Source organism: Coenobita brevimanus, chromosome 25, assembly GCF_032717465.1.
Source record: "Coenobita brevimanus isolate Jiangsu-jjx chromosome 25, ASM3271746v2, whole genome shotgun sequence".
NCBI classification, from domain to species: Eukaryota; Metazoa; Arthropoda; class Malacostraca; order Decapoda; family Coenobitidae; genus Coenobita; species Coenobita brevimanus.
The window spans coordinates 6,764,781-6,786,048 of NC_136978.1; the positions used below are offsets into that span (position 1 = coordinate 6,764,781).

The 21,268-nt window shown below is 43.4% G+C and overlaps 1 protein-coding gene across 4 annotated transcripts in view; it reads left to right on the plus strand.

Annotated features, from left to right (window-relative positions):
• The first annotated feature begins 18,498 nt into the window (after positions 1-18,498).
• The window catches only part of LOC145393856 (maternal effect protein staufen-like), a 59,572-nt gene continuing 56,802 nt past the window's right edge, over positions 18,499-21,268 (plus strand). For all 4 annotated transcript variants that reach the window (XM_080267908.1, XM_080267911.1, XM_080267909.1 and 1 more), the window contains exon 1: positions 18,499-18,641. The gene's annotated coding sequence lies outside the window, so the exon portion shown is untranslated. The remainder of the gene's footprint in view (positions 18,642-21,268) is intronic.

Sequence of the window (21,268 nt, forward strand, 5' to 3'; positions counted from 1 at the left end):
TCAATATCAAGATGCACTTATTTCGAATTCCCTGGACACATAACCATTAACTGACAGGAGGTTTTAGGAAGAGGGATAAGCAGACGGAGACAGATATTTCAAAGTTATGCCAGCGTGTATACGAAGGACTGAGAATAAGGTTCGATTCTTTTACTGTTAATAGAGGTGGACAGACCAGGGATCTGAGTGTGTAGATAAATCGGTGTTGTCAGTCTTAAAGGAGGTGGTACTGTGCCGACAGAGTGTTCAAAACAGTGTTCAGTTTAATAATAATAATAAAGACAGAGTGAAGCAACATTGTAGCGAAGAGCGAGAGACTGAAGGGTGTCAGTGAGTGGAGGGGAGCTGATGACACAAAAAGCCTTTGACTTCACTCGATATAACTCCTTCAGTACGACTGACTTCTTGTTTTAATAGTGCTACAGCCACACAGTATCACTCAGCATAGGGAAAGCCAATAGTAATACCGACGTTAAAAGTATCGTAGGGTGTATGCACTGACCTCTTCACACATTAAAGCTGTATACTATTCCACACAGGGACGCGTAAAATCCTTGTAAAAATTAAAAGAAATCTTGCGCTGTAACCTGAACACAAGCCAGTATTCTTACACTAACGCGGGTACAGTAATCCACCTGAGCACACGACACAGTTCATACCACGATGTATTATGTTTCCTTGTATGAACTGTACTTCGAGACACAGGGGTGAATAAGGCCTGAGCACGAGTACCTGAGGCCGAGTACCACAACGCGAGTACCACAACACGAGTACCAAAACACGAATATCAAAACACGAATACCAAAACAAGAGTACCACAGCACGAGTACCACAGCACGAGTACCACAACACGAGTACCACAACACGAGTGCCACAACACGAGTGCCACAACACGAGTGCCACAACACGAGTACCAGAACACCCGTACCTCAACACGAGTACCACAACACGCGTAACCCAACTGAACACGAGATAATCCATGCGACACAACCCAGGCTATCTCCGTGTCTAAGATGAAGGTCCTATCGTCAGCAGGGTGGCGGTGTAGCGGAAAAAAATTCCCCTTCCTACTCTCCCCCTTCCATTCCCTCCCTTCCTTTTTCTCCCTCTTCCACCCCCTCCCCTCCCTTTTCTTCCTCATCTACCACCTCCTCTCCCTCCTCCGTCCATCTCCTTCCCTCTCTCCCCCTTCCATCCCTTTCCTTGTCTCCCCCTTCAACCCCCTCTCCTCTCTACTTCCCTCCCACTAACCTCCTTCCATCCCCCCTTCTCTCTCTTTCCCTGTTTCCTTGTTTCTCCCTCCTCACCCCCTCTGTCTGTCATTCTTCCGTCTCCCCTCTCCAGCCTCTCTCCCTTCCTCCCTTCCCTTCCCTTCCCTTCCCTCCCTCCCTCCCTCCCTCCCTCCCTCCCTCCCTCCCTTCCTCCCTCCTTCCCTCCCTCCCCCTCGCCACTCGTCCCAGTTTCCCCCACTAGGGATGCGCTTATCGAGCCTAAGAGAAAGATGAGGGGAGGAGAGGGAGAGAAGCAAAGGAAGAAGAGGGAAGGGGAGGAGAAAGAGGAGAGAGGAAAAGAGGGTGGAGAAATAAAAGAGACAGGAGGGGAAAAGGAGGGGAGAAAGGAGGAGGAAGAAAAGAAGGATGGAGGAGTTGGGAGAAAGGGAAGGAGGGACTATACTCAGTTTTTTTTTTTTTTTTAAATCGAGGCGAAGATGCACTTGACAGGTTGGTGACGACTGGCTGAATGTGACATGTCTGAATAATGTTTACTAACCCAAATTTCCCCCTCATATACATGTTGTCAATTACCAATGCTAACAAGTAAAGAGATTATGAAATAACGTTGCATTCAGCCAATCATCACCAACCTATCAAGTGCATCTTCGCCTCGATAAAAAAAAAACTGAGTGGTAGGGCGGAGGAAGGAGGGAATAAAAGAGGAAACAGTAAAAGCAGGCGGAGAGAAGGAGGAAGGAGCTGGAGGAAGGGAGGGAAAAAGGAGAAAGAGAGAGTAGAGAAGGAAGGCAGGAGGAAGGTGAGCCGCGGGAGAAGGAAGTAAGGAGGAGGAAAATATGAGGTGGGAGAGAAGGAATGACGGGATAGATCAGGTAAGGAGGAAAAGAGTGAGAAGACAGAGGAAAGAAACTAGGGGAGAAGGAAGGAAGAGGAGTATCTGAAGTAGGAGAGAAAGAAGAGAGGACAGAGAAAGGATGGGAGAGGAAACATAAAGGGAAAGAGGAGGAGGAGGAAAAGAAAGAGGAGGAGAATGGAGAATGAAGGAGGTTGGGAGGGGAGAGATCGAGGGGGGTAGGAGGTAGAAAAGACAGCTGGCGAAAAAAGGAAGGAGGTCCTGAGGAATATAGGGTAGTAGGCAGCTGCGACACGGCAAGAGATGTGGGTGAGGTAGGAGTAAGGCTAGAGGGTGAGGCAGGGGGGAGTGGGTGAGGCAGAAGGGTGAAGGTGAGGCAGGAAGTTACAGCGGAATGGCCTGGGTGAGGGACAGGGGTGTGGGTGAGGCAGAAGGGTGAGGCAGAGAGATGTGGGTGAGGCAGGGGTGTATGAGTGAGGCAGGAAAAGTGACGGTGAAACAGGAAAAGAGAGAGAATAGTGGAGGGGTAAAAGAGAAGGGGGAAAGGGATAGATATAGGAAGGACTAGAGAGAAAGAGAGAGGGGGGATCACCGCCCCCCTCACCACACCCATCATTACTCTGATTTGCCTCGCAGGGCCTCTCTATTTTCTCGCTCCAGGGCAGGATAACAGGGTAAGAGAGAGAGAGAGAGAGAGAGAAAGAGAGAGAGAGAGAGAGAGAGAGAGACAGGACAATACAAGTGAAATGGAAGGGAAAAGGAGGCGGAGAAAGGAAGATGGAAAAGAAAGGGGAGAGAGAGGAAAGAGGGAAGGATGAATGAGAGACGGAGGGAGGGAGAGCGGGGAGAGAATGAGAGGAAGCGGAAGGAAAAAAGGGAGAGATAATGTGAGAGTGACGGAAGGGAGAAGGGGGAGGGAAGAGGAAAGGATGAAGTGAAAGATGCAGGGAGAAAGAGGGAGCGAGGAGGGAGTGAGAAGAAGCGGAAGAAAAAGAGACGGAAGGAAGAGAAGGAAGGAAAGGAAAAGGAGAAGGGGAGGAGCGAAAGATGGAGAGAAAAGCTCAGACACAAGCATACAGACACCGAGAAACGGAGAGAGAGAGAGAGAGAGAGAGAGAGAGAGAGAGAGAGAGAGAGAGAGAGAGAATAGATAGGTAGATAGATAAGTGGAGATGGGTAGGTAGGATGAGGTATGCAAAAAAGTAGGTAGACAGAGGACAGGCAAAAGTAGTAAGGTAGGTAGGGAGGCAGGTTGGTGGACAGAGGTTGGTAGGTAGGGAGGGAGGATGGTGGACAGAGGTAGGTAGGTAGGTAGTGTGAGTTAGAATGACCATATATTGACTTACTGATAGAGTGAACATTCTGATGACATCATGTACATTAGGGTGGAGATGGAGGGAGGGAGGGGAGGAAACATGGAGGAAAGGAGAGAAGGGAAAGGATGGAGCGACGGAGGAAAATCTGGAGGGAAAAAATAACGATGGAGAAGAAGACGGGAGAAGTTGATTATAATTTATGGACACAAGAGAAAAAGCAAGGAGAGGTGTTGGGAAGGAATGATAAGAAAAGAGTAGGACGTGGAAGGGTAGGTTGAGGTAGATAGTTGGGTAGGCAGGTAGGTAGGTACGTAGGTAGGAGGTAGATGGGTAGGTAGGCAATGGGAGGTGGGTAGGTTGTTCCGTAGGTAGGTAGGTAGATGGGTAGGTAGGTAAGTGGGTAGGTACTGTAGGAGATAGGAACTACGTAGGTTGATCGGTCGGTCAGTCGGTCGGTCGGCAGGTAGTTGGGTAGGTAGGATATAAGGGGTAGGTAGATTGGTCGGTAGGGAGGTAGGCAGGTAGTAGGTGGGTAAAAAATTAGGCAGATAAGTAGGTAGATGACAAGGCAGAAAGGTAGCTAGGTAAAAAGAGGAAGATAAGTAAGTAGGCAGGTATGAAGGCAGGCAAGCTAGGCAGGTGGGGTATGTACGCAGATGACAGGCAGTAGCAGGGTAGATAGAGAGGTAGTCAGGGAGAGATAAAGAAAAGTAGGTAGGAAGGCAGTGTCGTGACCGTATATCGACATACTGATAGAGTAAAGCGTGACATTCTGATGGCACCATAAGCTTTACCTAGGGATTATGGGAGATGGTAGTTGAGGGGGGGTGTAGCAGGGAGGGGGGATTGGGAGGAGAGGAAAGAGGGGTGTGGAGTTGTTGGGGCAGCAGGGGGGTGGAGGAGGAGGAAAGGAAAGAAGGGTGTGGAGGAAGGATGGAAGGAAGGAGATAATGGAAGGATAGATAAGGGTATGGATGATAGAAAGATGAGAGAATATGGAAAGATGAAAGGTAGGAATGGAAAGATCGATAAGCCGATAAGAATGTGGAAAGCAGAAGGAAGCAGGAAGGAAAAAGGAAGGGAAGAAAGTAGACGTGTAAGTGCAAATATAATTGCCGGGAAAGGGAGGAAAGGAGGAAAGTAGAAGAAGGTAAGGAAGAAGTCTGTGAAGAGATAAAAGGTAGAATCGGAAGGAAAGAGACGGGATGTACATGAGGGAAAGAAAAGCGGGGGAAGAATTAAGATTGGGGAAAGAGAAGGACGATGTAAAGGGGTAAGAGTAAATAAAGCAGAGACTGAGAAAGATGTAGAAGGACCAGGGAGGCATGAGGAATTGTGGATGGAAAGAGGATGGTAAAGAAATAGGTTACAAGAAGAAGAATGTGGGAGGAGAAATTACAGGATAGAAGGTAGGCTGTGAAGGGAGAAAGCATGCAAGAAGATGGGCGGTGGAAGTGATGGAAGGGAAAAAAATAGAATGAGGGAAGAAGGAAGGTAAGATGGAGTGAACAGAGTAGAGCTGAGGTAGATAGTAGGGCGGAGGAAGAAGAATGTGGAGGGAGGAGAAATTACTGAGTGAAGGGGGAAGGGGGAGTGAGGAGGGGCTGAAGAAGAAAGACATGAAGACGCCGGGATAGGAAAATGACAGAGAGGGACATAGCAGGGCAGGGAAATGAGAAAGGGACATGGTAGGGCAGAGAAATGACAGAGGAACACGACAAGGTAGGAATATTACAGAGGGACATAGTAGGACAAAGAAATGGCAGAGGGCCATGGCAGGGCAGGAAAATAAGAAGGGGGATATTACAGAGCAGAAGAATGACAGAGAGGGAATGGCAGGGCAGGGAAATGACAGAAAGGGACATGACATGGCACGGAAATAACAGAGAAGGGCATGGCAGGACAGGAAATGGCGAGAGACATAGCAGGGCAGGGAAATGACAGGGAGAGACATGTCATGGCAGGAAAATTAGATTAACATGATGGACAGGAAAATGACAGGGACATGATAAGACTGGATTATGACGAAACTGCTGAGGGGTGGAAAAAGCTGAACACTACTAATACTGAAGGCACTGGAAACTTAGTCATCCCTGGTATATGATAAAAAAAAAAAAACAATCCCTTGAAGAAATGACAGATACAAAAATGTTGAGACTAGAAAGTAATGGAAGGGAACCTGTCGAACTACACATCTTCGGAACATAAAACACACACACACACACACACACACACACACACACACACACACACACACACACACACACACACACACACACACACACACACACACACACACACACACACACACACACACACACACACACACACACACACACACACACACACACACACACACACACACACACACACACACACACACACACACACACACACACACAGAGGAAATAATAACGACAGCAAACGAGACAGAAAAACGTTCGTACTGAAAAGTTCTGAGGGCGGGGGGGGCGGAAATCTGATGACATTACATACGCTTGGAGAAAAACAGGATCCATATGCCTACTGCTGGAATATGGGACTTGATATGGCCATTACTGTCAGTGGTCAGCCTCTGGAAACTGGGACGACCGAACGACATACATAATACACGTACTTTTCTTTGTCTTTCTTTCTTTCCTTTTTCTACCGCGTAAATGATTAATATGAGATTTTTCATATAAACCCATTAAATGTGACTTTGCGATACTCCATTAACCCTTCAGTCTGGTAACATATTTAATTAGTGCTACCTTTAGACGATGTTATTTACCTCTGGGGAGACTTCTTGTAGAGATGGGGCCAATGAAGACTACAGTATAATCTCTCCAGCTCCAAAAGTCTCTCCAAAAGCTTAATATATTTGGAGACAGTAAGAATGCATTAAGAAGTACGGCATTAGAGTGAAGGGGTTAATTCTTAGGCCCGTCGTTAAGGAAGTTCCCTAACACCTTTCTTAAGCGAATTATTTTGTTTATTACACATTGCTCTCCTGTTCTGTGTTATATAAATCCTTCCAATATCGCCATACTGTGCATTAATAACGTACAACAGGATATTAAGCAGCCATATCCAAAAATAATTCGCAAAGGAAGAGGTGTTAGGGAGCCTCCTTAACCGACGAGAATAGGGTCCTAAGAAGCAGATAAAAAAAAAAATTGTTATAAGATTTTCTTGTCTATCTTGGTAAGGGGTGAGCGACCTGCCAAGTATACTGGACGACATTTTGTTCCCCACCTCAGTATTTCCACGTTGCCCAGGCCCAATCAGAGTTCGCAACACTTCTTCCATTACTTTAAGTCAAGCTGTGAAGTCGGGACATCTTTTTTTTTTTTTTTTAATGGACCTCAAATACCTCGCTGGATTGTATTGTTTGTGTTGGAGTGTTAATCCCCTTACTATTCCAGTTTCCGTACCTTGTTCCCCTGCCCTTTCACTAGCCAGATCATACCATCATCTTTCCGACGCCTCCTGCTACCCTCATATTCACTTACATCATAAACCTTCTTCATCACCCTAGATGTTCGGTACTATATTTCTTCTTCCATATCGTCATCATCATATTCAGGCATACAGTATTTTATCCTCAGAACATACATGTAAGCTCCACATTTTTCACGTATACCATTCCTTTTTAGCCTAAGCCGTCCTATTTTACTTTGTTTTCTCATATTCCTCAACACTTCTATTTCCACTGTCCTCATAACTGATTTTTCAACCCAGTCTTGTTTACGTTAGCTGCATATATACAGTATTCCTTAACATATCCATTTCCAATATGCTTTTTTTTTATTTTCCCTCGGCAACCGAAGTTGGAGGAGGTTATGTATTTACCTAGCCCATGTTTGTATGTCTGTCTGTTTGTGCAGACGATATCTCCGAAAGTTCTCAGTGAATTTCAATGAAATTTTGTGGGTTGGGCCATAGGCCAAGGAAGAAGTGATAAAATATTGGAGCGGATCCGAATCCGGATCCAGATCAGGAGTATCCCTCACAATATCTCCAAAAGTTCTCAATGAATTTCAATGAAATTTTGTGGAGGGGTGGGTCATGGGCCAAGAAAGAATTGATTAAAAATTGGGGCGGATCCGGATGCGGATCCTTTTTAATGGCAATGGCATTGGCGGAGGTATGTGCTCTCTGAGTGCTTCTAGTTTACTCTGTACTCGTTGACATAAATTTTTTACTCCAATTCGATTATGTTGATATTTTCTGTTACATCCACGCTACTTAGTGTTTTGTATTCCAATCCAGACTTTTCTGTTGCGCGATTCCCAATTACCTTTCTTCCCTGAGCCACAATTTTCCGCTTCCATTTTACATTACCCTCACTTCGCCAGTGACCTTTGCTATTGCGCCGTCGGAGCTATTTTCGGCATCAGTCAATCATTCATCTCCTCTCTTGTCTCTCAACACAACAGGGTACGCTCAAGAGTTATCGCTTCTATTCTCCCTCTGTTGTTATAGCCTATTCCTAGTACTGACTGGAAGAAAGTTACGCTCTGGATTTCTAAATGAATGTGGTAGTTTGAAATTTTGTTAGACTACACGAGCATCGGTGTCATGGGCCCCTTGTAATCTAGCAAACTTTCAAAGTACCATCTCACATTCAAGCTCTTCTCCATATCTGCACCTGACATATTGAATCGCCCTTTCACCCGACAGTCATTACTTTTCTCTTCTCTACATTCATCTTCAAATATCGCTCCATTAAAATATGTACATTAGTAAATTTAAATCCCTAGAAATACCTGCAGTCAGTTTTTAAATTACAGTACGTCTGGTTGGATCATAATGTTCTTGGACCAGATTTTTTAGTTCATTGCCTCCAAGAACATTGTTGTTTATCAAAATCAGAATCGTGTCATTAAACAGATGCATGGAATAAGCTCATCAGATGCAATTCGATACTCTCTAACTTTCACTGAATTATGTAAACTATATAAAAGTAGCTGCAGTTTTTACATACCTTCATTTTCCTCGAGGGTGGCTGAGCTATCTTGTTCAGTTAGCTGTGACTTCTTACTGGGACTTTCATTCTGAGACTGAAGTGTGTATAACAGGAACAGAGACACAGCATACTATTAACACTCGCAGGAAAGACCTTTAAATCCAATCAATCTTATCAGTAAGACCAGTTCAGCACAGCATACTAGAACAGATTATACCTTCCTTGGTTTCATGTTTCGTTTGTATCAGGTGTTATTTCTTTATTTTGTTAATTCTTCTCGTGTCAGTCATTTCAAGTTTGTCAGTGATATAACCGTTTCAGCATACAAAGCAATGTTAAGCTCAAATTTGCGTCACCATCTTGATCTACCTCTCCACTAACCTCCAGCACTCCGCAGTTTGTGTAGCCACTCCCATAAACTACCTACGTTCCCACTTTTAGCAGCGTTCGCGAGAGTACTTTGAAATTAAGTACATCTGTTATACTTGCAAACTTTTCACTCACACAGTTCTTCCAGGATATCCAGATTATGTTCTGGGTCATTGCCTCTTCATAATTGTTCATGAATTACCGTTTCACGTGAAGTTTTAGTTAGAAATTATTAAGCTGTCAACATCACTGTTGTTTTATAATGGCGTATATGAACTGCATGCAGACACAGACCACAAATGCAAGCACATCAGTTCTGTTATCATAAAACTTCAAACTAAAATTACGCCATTTTATATCCAAATTAAGGAAGCACAGTGATGTCTGTCATAATCTTAGACCAGGTTTTGTCGGCTCTGCATTCTTATCTGATTCATCTCCTCGCCTGGATCTGTTTCTAAATTTAACACACTTGAATATTTCAAGTGTCTCGACCGAAACCTATCGACCTTAAGATGTTGTTTGCTTACGAATTTACATCCCAGCATTCCAAGCGCTACACAGAAAAAAAAAATTATGAGAAGTGAGGCAGTTTTCTGGACTGTGTCAACTCACAAACATGCTAAAAAACATTAAGAGAACTGGGTTGGGCAGTTTTCCTGGTATGGCAACTCTCAATCACCCCTACAGGCATTGTGAAAGGTTGGTTAAGTTGAATTCCAGTCTTTGCCAACTCAGCAACACCCTGTAAAGCAATGAAAAGTGGTTGTGGCATTGCCCCGGTGTGTGCCAACTCAAAAACACCAAAAAAGTATTATGAGTCAAAGTTCTGGTCTGTGCCAACTCGCAAACACCCCGAAAAAAGTTACTAGAAGTGGCTGAAGCAGTGATCCAATCTGTGCCATCTCACAGACACCCCGCCAGTCATTGGGAGAGGTGACTGAGTGAGTGTTGAGGTGGTGGTGTGCGTGTGGCGAGTGATGTGAGTGCCGGGTGGGGAGCAGCGCACCTCTCCTCACTCCACCGCGGCCTTCCCGACACTGACCTTAGTCTGGGTAGTACCGTCACTCTCATCCTTCTGTCTCTCCCTCTCCACGTCTCTCACCTTGACCCTCATATCACTTGCCTCATCTCCGTCACGCTTCTCATCTCAGCTTGGTCAGCTAGATGCCTAATGCTGTTAAGATCCTCGGTGTTGTGTCATTTCAGCTGTCGGTAATGTCACTGAGTATCCTATACCAGAGGTCTCCCACCACGGGGTAAATTACCTCAGGTGGATAATTTCGACCCTGCTATGGGATAATGAATGAAATATAGTGATAAAAGTAACAGAAGAGCGATCCTTCTCATCCTTATCCAGTTTCTCATATGCCATTGAGGTGGAGAAACTCATAATTAAGTAGTTTTGTTTATGTGGGGGACAGGAACCACAATAGTCAGGATTCTCTCAGTAAAGCTTCCCCTTCTTTATCATGGGAAATACTAGGCGGCTTTATTTTCAACACAAGAGCTGGGTGGTGGGATCGTAGCTACAAGGAGAACGTCTTTGTGCTTGTCACATCCTTGTGCTAGCATAAACATATTGTAGTAATCTTTCCTGGCGCGCGCGCACACACACGCACGAACACACACACACACACACACACACACACACACACACACACACACACACACACACACACACACACACACACACACACACACACACACACACAAGAAAATCCTTATCCCGGTGGCCCTCTAAGCTGGTCAAGGTCTGGCACCGTCAACCTAATCTCCGACAGTAGCGTGGTTGTGGTGTTACGATAAATGCAAAACACCTTAACTCTCCAGGTTGTTTTATTCGGGGTTACAGTACTATACTGGGATTTACTGTGCCCACCACACTTTGTCAGGGTCGAGATACTCCAACAAATTTGCGTTCGTTGCCCTGACGAAACTAAGATTTGTTTTTGCTGGAAGAACAAAGACTAGAAACTGCACCGTTTTCCCATGTCTGCTGTTCTCCCGACAGGACAAAAAAAAAAAAAAGTAGTTACGAGAGAAAAATTATCGTATGTTGTGTGTTGTCGTCTTGGAGGATGGGGAACGAAGAATGCAAGATCTTCTTGCGTTTGTCTGGTTCTTATTGCAAAAACAAATCATCATTTACGACAGGGGTGTGATCGTAAATATGTTTGGGAATCCGATCCACTGATTCCTAACCCACAAATGGTACTAAAAATGCTCTCAGTATGTGGTATAATATTACTAGATACAATTAACTTCAAAATATCCATAGAAAACGATGTTATTATCTTTAGAATATTGCATCAACATTGATTTGAAAATCAACATTTTCGTTACGGTATCGATTAAATCTCCCACGTTTGTATCACTCCCTATCGAGATCCACCCAACACCGGACCGTCACCTAGGGAGCTTAAAGTCCTTCATGCTGGCTAAGTACGAATCGGGAAGGGGTGCCTGTAGTGGGAATGGTACATACGAAAATCTGGGTTATGTATTTGACTATTTTGTGCGTATGAGAGCTTCTGTACTCATATACTATCGGTAGCAGCTGACAGGGTGTGCACTTCTGTAAGAGTTTGAAAGGATAACGGTGTACTAAATTCGATGAGCCGTAGGTATGAGGTAGAAATGAGCCTCCTCGTTTAGTAATCAGATTCACCTTCCAGTCAGACAACACAGGTCAATCACTCAAGCTAAAAGGCGTTGGGGATAATTATCAAAACGCTATACTGTACCAACGCTCACTTAAATGTCTGTCACAGTTTGGTTTCGAACCCTGGGACAGTCCATTGCAGGACAAGGGTTTCTTTCATCATACTCTACTCTGACTTAATGACTTTTAGCCTGTTCCATCCTATCTCAGCAAATTTGCGAGTGTCATCCCTCCACATTTCCTTTCTGTTTTTTCGTCCCACAATAATGTGGTAGCTCGGAATTACAAAACCAGAGTATATTTTACAGAAAAACAAAATAAAGCAGTGCTCTCACAACAACTGTCATAGATTTGCAGTTTCAAAAGGCACAAAATGGGGAAGAAAAATAAAATGTGTGTTTCAGTGAGAATGAACTGTACTTAGAAGTCTCAAATACTTCTTCCTAGCCTATTAAGTACCGTTCGGCTTGTTTTTTACTGGTATAATTTTAAACTGATATAATTTATATAAATATGACACTAGAGATTATCAGTGTACCATATACAGAAATAATTATAATCGTTGTGGGGTAGATGTGGATGTGGTTGAAAAGATTAGGAGAAATACACTGAGGTGGTTTGGACATGTGGAGAGAATGGAGAATGAAAGACTGACTAAGAGGGTGTATGTAGGTGAGGTGGAGGGAGGGAGAGGGAGGGGTAGACCGAGGATGAGGTGGAGGGACGGAGTTGAGAGGTATATGAGGGAGGGGGGGTGAGTTGGGGGGAGGGGAGTCAAATGGTGGGTGACAGAGTGACTTGGAGGCGTTTTGTCTGCGGCCACCCTTTGCGGGATTAGGGCGTCGGGCTATAGATAGATAGATAGGTTTGTTTTTACCTGAGGGAATTGGATCACTTCCTGAATATAAGAACTAAGTGATATTTACATGAGAATCGATAAGCCTTAGTTATTTGGTAGGAATGAGTCCCCTTGATTATTAACCAAACTGACCTCCCCTTTAACTACACATGGCCATCACTTGAGCTGAAAGGGGTTAGAGATTTACTTCAGGTTAGAACAGACGCGCTATACTTACTGTATATCGACACATCAGTATGATTATGGATGGCCATTGCGTGAGCTGAAAGGTTACGGATCGTCGTCTGTTTAGAAATTGTTCAGTGTGGTAAGTAAGAGGCGGAAAACAAAAATCTATCATAGCCCATGAGACAGCGGGGGTTTGTGAATGAGATGAGACAGTAGTGGATGTGCCGCTGGCAAGTGACGAAGGTTGCGATACCCATTATACAGGTGAAGAACAGGTGGCCATAAGCACTATTTAGGTGACAGTTCGTGCAATGTTGGTGACGATAAGCGTTATAGGCGACAACACACACTGGGTGACAGGCTATATACTCGTAGGTAACGCACTATTTAGGTGACGATGAAAGTAATAGTAGTGGTAGTTTATTGACAAAGCTGCATTACAAGTTATTTTTATACACTTATTCCAATCATTGTATGCAAATTTTTTGTCCAACAAAGTAATTTATTACAACGATTGCTGCAGTCTTTAACATTAGGATTTATTATTATTATTTTTTTACGCCGAGTCCCCTTTTATCGGTAAGGGCTGAGGCTTTGCCCCTGGGTAGAGGACGTAGGTTCTGGAGCGTGTACCACTTCATGACTGGATGCCCTTCCTGATGTCTACCAATGATCCTTGGGTGGATTCGAACCTCCGACCCTTCTGTCAGAGCTCTAACCCATTAAGCCATGGCTGCTAGGAATTCCACTCAGTTTTAATACACACGTACAAAATTGTATCCTGTTCGAAATGTAGCACACGCAATATTATAAGAAAGAAGTGACGCACTATGTAAGTAACGATAGACGCTACAGTAGTAGGAAGAGATGCCAAAAATCTTGCTACATTCACGAGTCTGTGAATGGCGTGAGGCAATAGTGGAGGTGGCGCTGGCAAGTGACGAAGGTCATGATAAGGCACGACCACTCCCTCACTGCACCTCACGTAATTATTTAGTATTTCAGTTCCATGGCGATGAAATGCTTGTAGAATCTCAAAGTTATACCCTCAGTTATTTCGTATTTCGTTTCTCTTTTAATGAGTGGCTGGTGGCGCTGCGTAATTACGATTATATTGTCTGTCTATCTATCTATCTATTGCCACGCCTCAATCCAGTAAGGGATGGCCACAAATAAATCGCCTCCATGTCACTCGGTCCCCCGCCATTTCACTGCCCTGCTCCCACCTCACACACCCCTCTTTTATATACCTCTCCTCTCCATCCCTCCATCTCATCCTTCTCCTTCCCCTCCCTCTACCCCCCCTCCACCTCATTCATATACACTCTCTTCGCTTGTCTCCATCCTTTCCATATGGCCAAACCACCTCAGTGTATTTCTCCTAAAGCTTTGTATCACATCCACATCCACACCACAACTCTCTTTCACTTCCTCATTTGTCAGTGTGTCTCTCCATGTAACTCCACATGCCCTCCTCAAATAACCCATTTTTCCACTGCTCTAACTCTTGACTTGTGTCCTTCCAACAAGTTCCAAACTTTAATTCCATACGTTAGAGCTGGTATCACAATAATGTCATGCAGCGACTTTTTTACTTCTGTGCTCACTTCCCTGTTTCTTATCGCTGCTTTCAAAGAACCAGCAACCTTTCTACCTTGTTGTACCCTTTCAAGCACTTCAACACTACCCAGGTACTTATATGCAATTAAATTTTCAATTCCCTCATCATCCAACCTCACTGCACAACCAGTGACTTCATTTCACTCGATGACCATAGCTTTACTCTTCCCTACATTTACCTTTAGATTCCTGTTTTTTTCACACACTTCCAGACTTATTCACCAAGCCTTGCAGTTCCCCCTCGTCCTCACTTAATAATGCAATATCATCTGCAAACAAAAGTACAGGGAGTTTCCAAATGCTCCTACACTCATTAGAGATGCTCCAACATCCGCTGCCCTACCTCGTTTCTCTTTTATAACCCCATCCAAATACAGACTGAACAGCCATGGAGACATTACACATACCTGTTTCAATCCAACATTTAGACAGAAAAAGTCACTCAATTTACTATCCACACGCACTGCAGTCTTAGCCCCCTCATACATAATCTACACGGCATTCAAGAACTTCCCATTTACTCCATATTTTCATAATATTCTCCACATTCATTGTCTATCCACCCTGTCATATGCTTTCTCATAATCCATGAAGGCCGCATTCAACTTCTTTCCCTTCTTTAGAAACTTTTCCACCAAAGACCTAAGAATGAATATCTGATCTACGCAACCTCTTCCCTGTTCTTCACCAACTAATTCCTCTGTTATTTCCCCGACTTTGTCAGTATATATCCTTTCATATACTTTTCCTATTACACTAAGAAAACAAATGCCCCTATGATCACCACACACTTCTTCTTCCCCTTTTCCTTTGTGCAGGGAAATAATTATACCTGACTTACAGTCCTTTGGCACTCTGGGAGTATATTGTACCTCCAGTTATTTTTTCAGTGATTTCACCATTATACCCTCAGTAATTTCTTCTTTCATATCAAAGATACTGAGTAACTTTTAGTGCCTCTTAATTAAATTTTCATATTGTGTGTGAGTGGTGTGTGTGTGTGTGTGTGTGTGTTCACCGGGTCGGTCACGATCACGTGATAGTTGTGATCATCAGCTTGTTACCCTCCCGGAAGAGAGCTGAGAGCTCATAAGCCTTGGCCTTCACACACGCACACACCCATCCCCTTGCTCAAGGGGGACAGTAACTACCCGCTTCGTCAGTGAAACTTTTCGTATCCCGAGCAAGGCGCAAACCCTCGTCTTAGCAGATGTTAGGTGAGAGCGTTATCACTGAGCCGGCGAGCGGTATCGTGTGTGTGTGTGTGTGTGTGTGTGTGTGTGTGTGAGAGAGAGAGAGAGAGAGAGAGAGAGAGAGAGAAAGAGAGAGAGAGAGAGACCCTCGGCCCCTCCTTTTATTAAATACTGGATGTGCCCCTGGAGGACGAGGGAAGTTGCCACGTCTCTTGTACCTTAAACTAAAACATATCTTAGATGAAAATTAGCAAATGGCCTTTTGTGACTTTCAGCCCCGGGATGCACTATAATTCTTTCATCTTAGCCGGTAAGATTTTCGTCCCTTTGCAGTTACTTCATGTACTTCAGCGACAAAAATAAAAATATGGCTCTGCAGCCTTTACATAGCACTTCTTTGTGAGTAGCATCATGTTCTAGTGTTGTTGTTGTTGTTATTATTATTATTATTATTTTTGTTGTTGTTGTTGTTTGCTAGAACTCAGCACTCTAGGTGGAGAGAGATGGCAATTTTAAGTCAAGTTAAAGTAAAAAGTGAATAAAGTGGATACCCACTGGAGTGATCTGTTGTTGATGAGTTTTCCAGTGTCATGGTGATATACAGTAGTGATTTTTGTAGGCTGGGAAGTTTATTTGTTTGGTCGATAAAGAGAAAACAGGACAAAAATTTAGTGAAAGGTGATGCAGTAGCCAGGGACAAGATTCACAATTTTATGGTCAGTACCCAGTCATAACTAAGCTTTGTTTTTCCAGGAACAAGAGACAAGGGATGATCTGCACTCTTCTTTCCTTATTCTTCCTGTGATTAAGTTACGACAAGGAATTGGTCGTTAGTGAATTCTGACCCTCCATCTGTGTGCTCAAACTAATGGAGTTCAAGAGGGTTGGTTACTGGACCCCATGATTTGGCTATCTGTTGTGTTTTTCATCTTAGTGCTGTTCCTCCATCACTTCCCCCCTCTGACTTCCCCGTGGCTGACATTAAAATTTCTTCAACTGATGTATTTTCTGTCATCACAGGCCTCAATACTTGCAAGGCATATGGGCCTGATGGAGTCCCTCCTCTATTTCTCAAGAACCGTGCTTCTGTCCTTACACCCTGCCTAGGCAAACTCTTTCACCTTTGTCTGTCAACTTGTACCTTTCCTTCTTGCTGGAAGTTTGCTCTCATTCAGCCAGTTCCAAAGAAGAGTGACCATTCCCACTTTAACATCCTGTATCTCAAATGTTTTCGAGTCAATTCTTAATAGAAAACTTTTAAAGCATCTTTCCTATCACAACCTTCTTTCTGATCGTCAGTATGGGTTCCGTCAGGGACGCTTCACTGGCGATCTTCTCACCTACCTTATCAGACTCCTGGTCATCTTCCTTTCGGGACTTTGGCGAAAACTTTGCCATTGCACTTGACATCTCAAAGACTTTCGATCGAGTCTGGCATAAATCTTTAATTTCCAAAGTGCCCTCTTACGGTTTCTATCTTTCTATCTGTGCCTTCATCTAAGACTATAGCTTCCTTTCTGGTCGTTCTGTAGCCGCTGCTGTAGACGGCCATCGTTCTTCTCCTAGATCTGTCAGCAGTGGTGTTCCTCAGGGCTCTGTCCTGTCACCAACTCTCTTTCTTTTATTCATCAATGACCTAAGCTGTGCATCTAACCCTATCCACTCATACGCTGATGACTCCACCCTTCACCTTTCCATTAGGTTCCCGCAACGTCCATCTCAGCAGTTACTTCAACAAACAAGGGATGAGGCTGTGGCACACCTAATGTCTTACTTGGCTCGTATCTCTGACTAGGGAAAAAGTAATCTTGTTTTTAATGCATCAAAGACGCAGTTCTTACACCTATCAACCCGACATAACCTTCTACAGGTGTACCCACTAATGTTTAATAATATTCAGCTTAATCCTGCATCATCCTTGAACATGCTTGGAGTTCATTCACTCGGGACTTATCTTGGAAAGATCATATTACATCTTTTGTAAAATCTGCTTCCGAGAGATTAGGTGTGCTAAGCCGACTCCGTTCCTACTTTACCCCTGCACAATTGTTGACTTTATACACGGGTTTTATCCGCCCCTGTGTAGAGTACAACTCTCATGTGTGGAGAGGCTCCCCACATACAGCTCTCCTTAATAGGGTGGAGTGAAAGGCTTTTCGTCTCATTAACTCTCCTCCTCTTACTGGCTCCCTTCAACCTCTGTCTCATCGCCACAGTGTTGCATCTTTATCTCTTTTCCATCGTTACTTCAATGGTCACTGCTCCTCTGAACTGTCTGTATGCATTCCTCCACCTCTACGACAGGAGCGTAGCACCCGTCTAGTAGCAAACTCTCATCCCTTTTCTGTCCAGTTCCCTAATGCAAGAGTTAACCGTTACTCCTAGCCCTTCATTTATTCAACTGGTCATCTCTGGAACTGTCTCCCTCTGTCTGTATTTCCTGCTAGCTATGATCTCCAGTCTTTCAAACGCAGTGTGTCCAGGCATCTCGAAAAGATCGGATCCTGAATTTGGCTCTCTCTAGCATTTTGTTTTTCTCTTGGAAGGAACAGTTTTGCCGGCTCATGGCCTTTGGTTCCTTCTTTCTAGCATAAAAAAAAAAAATCTTTAAGCCAAGTGAATGCTACACACTGCAGACATAGCCATATGAGAGAATATTGACTGCATGACAGTTGAGACTCTCATGTACGGTACGAGTATAGTAGTTGGTAGAGCATATGCAGTGGTCAGGCATGGCTCCAAGAAAATCTTATTCCGGAACTGTATACAGACCTTGGGTGAGAGTTACTGTAAGGAAGGGATGTAGTCTGAAGTCCAAGATGAAGTTAGGCAACGGAACTGATTGGAGCAATAGTTAGCTGTCTTTTGGTAAGAAGAAAGGCCAGTTTGGCCGAGGAATTTTCCAGGCATAGGGATAATCCCACTGTTAGAAGATACTCTTCTTCAATAAAGCAGTTGAATGCTGAGTCTTGGTGAATACGGTACAGTTCGAGTCACAGCGGTGCATAAGACAGGTGTACTGTAGGTTTGGAAACAAGCTATTCTGGAGCTTGTTTAAATATCCTGTTGTTTCGACATTTGCATCTTTTGAAACTGTTGTTAATTTATTCAAAATGGCCTCAGTTTATTACATAATTTTCGTAAATAAAAATTAATGGGGTGCGACCATAAATTCGCGTACCTTGAGTTTCTTGGGGTTAAATTGGGTAGATGTAATAAATAAAACAAAGTCGGTATGAGCGTTTACTGTCAGCTCCGCACACCAGCATGGCCGCACACTAGTTTGTAGGATAATATCTCTGTTTGCCATACGTTTCACCACATATTATTATTCCCCTCGCCTCTGATTTCACCTCAATCTCCAGTACAACTGTATTCCTCCCGGTTGACGTGAAGTACGAGGCTAGAAGTTAAGGTGAGTACTTAATAGTGGACGGGCTATGTCGTCTGCAATACATGACCATAGTTACCCTAGTAGACTAACTGGTGGGTTTTTTCCCATCTGATTACTGTGATGATGAAGCAGACTTATGAACACGGCTTCTGTTACCTCACGGTAGATATATATTTTCCGTTTCGTATCTTTAATTATTATCTAGGTGACTATAACTAGGTGGTCGGCATAAGAAGCCTCCGCAGTATTTTGATTAGTAATCATTATCGTTGGGTAAATTGGAGGTAATTCATTATTGTAGTTCTAGGAGGTCTAAACAATCCATTATTTACATTGTTGTAGGGGATATGCCATTAGTGAACTAGGTTAACATCAAGTTGTGTGCTGAATTGGTATTTCAAAATTAACAGTGGCAGGAGTGTGTATGACATTGTTATGTTGGCTTTTGGCTTTGACTTCACTGTGGTTATGTTATGTTAGTGCCGAAATTTTATCAACTTATATGTCATCTGCAAAGTACTGTACTTACTCAAAATGGGCTTAAAATAGCTTCAGAAATAAAAAGGCAAGCAAAGGATGCTATTTGTCATGGTTAAGCTTACCAGTACTGCCCAGTTTCAGTGTATTGCTGGTACCATTGGGAAAAAGTATTTCATGATTCATTATGAATCAGTACCAAAAACTTGTCTTAGTACATATCTTCCCCTTTGTTTTTCATGAGGCATGCATTTCAGCTTTTCATACGGTTACCTAAGCAAAATTTCATGTTCCACTTTGTAGCACTTCAGACCAATCTGAGCTGTCTAGACCTCTCTAAATGCCTGTGAGAATGAACGGAAGCTGGTCACATAATGAGTGCTTTTCAGTTGTACACCTCTAGAAGAGCCAACAGAAGACAAGCCTGGGGTAATTGTCTCACATAACCAGAAATCTTGTGTGCTTGTGGCAAAGATTTTGGCAAAAGCAAAAAATATACAGTATTAGAAACTATCAAGGGGAGCTTCAGCTGTATGATCAGACAAATATTGCTGCTGCTTTATGAAACCTTCAGTAGACTGATCTTGGATTTTGGTGTTCAGTCTTGGTCTCCTTACCTGGGTAAATACTTAAAACTGCTAGAGCAAATTCAGTGTAGAGCAACAAAATTACGGTAACTCCTGAACTGGCATACTTATGCTATGATGATAGATGCGGAACCCTTGGGTCTTTGGACATCTCAGGAAAAGAGGAAGGGTGACATGATAAATGTGCATACTCTGATGCATGGTTTCATAGGTGTAGGCCTATACTGGTGCTGTATACAAGATTATTTGCATTAAGTTCAAGAGGACTTCTTAATTCCCTACATTGCATTACTAGGTAAGCATTCTGTTGGCTGGATGATCAAATGGGTGTAGCCATGAAGAAAGCTGCTGAATTATGTAAACAAATGCCAGTGATATTGGTTTATAATTTATTTGACTTGTAACTGGAAGGTCTGTTTGCTGTCATGATCCTTGGTACTCCCAGTGCTGTAAGTTGAAATAAACCTGCAGTGTACAGTATTAATGAAAATCTAAATATAATTACCTTAAGCAAATGTTAAAGCACTGTACTCGTCTGTGAGGAGTTGTTATTGCAAAATACTTTAACCCCCCCCCCCCACTTTACCTCATAATACTCTGTAGTGTTTTACAGAATGCTCATCTTTATAAACACAGTATTTCACTAATTCATGTCTTTTCTAAACAGGCCAAAGTGATTATTAGTGCCAATTGGCATCAGCATAATATTACTTCCCATGTCAGTGCTTGTTGTTTGTGGAAATTTTAACAATGACTATCAGGAGGGAGGTGAGAAGACATGAAGAAATCAGTAGGATTGAAGTTGTGGAAGCAATGAAGAAAGTCAAAATGGGGAAAGCCCCAGGAATTGATGGAGTGTGTGGTGAAATGCTGAAGCATGGGGGAGAGTTAGTTGTAGAATGGATGTGGAAGATGTGCAGATTGGCCTGGGAGGAATGTAGAGTCCCGGAGGATTGGAAGTCAGGTATAATGATTCCCTTGTACAAAGGGAAAGGGGAAAAAGAAGTGTGTGGTAATCATAGGGGCATTTGTCTTCTTTAACAGGAAAAGTATACAGTAGGATACTTATTGACAGAGTTAGGGAAACAACAGAGGAATTAGTTGGAGAAGAACAGGGAGGCTTTAGGAAGGGAAGAGGTTGTGTAGATCAGATATTCATTCTTAGATCTTTAGTGGAAAAGTTTCTAGAGAAGGGAAGAAAGTTGTATGCGGCCTTCATGGATTTGGAGAAAGCATATGACAGGGTGGATAGACAAGGACTGTGGAAAGTATTAATAATATATGGAGTACATGGGAAGCTGTTGAATGCTGTGAAGAGTATGTATGAGGGTGCTAAGGCTGCAGTGCGTGTGAATAGTGAATTGAGTGAGTTTTTCTGTTTGAAGGTTTGGTTGAAACAGGGATGTGTCATGTCTCCATGGTTGTTCAGTCTGTATATGGATGGGGTTATAAAAGATATACAAGGTAGGGCAGTGGATGTTGGAGTGGCCCTAATGAGAGAGGGCAGTGTTTAGAAACTCCCTGTACTGTTGTTTGCAAATGATACTGTGTTGTTAAGTGAAGATGAAGGGGAGCTGCAAGGCT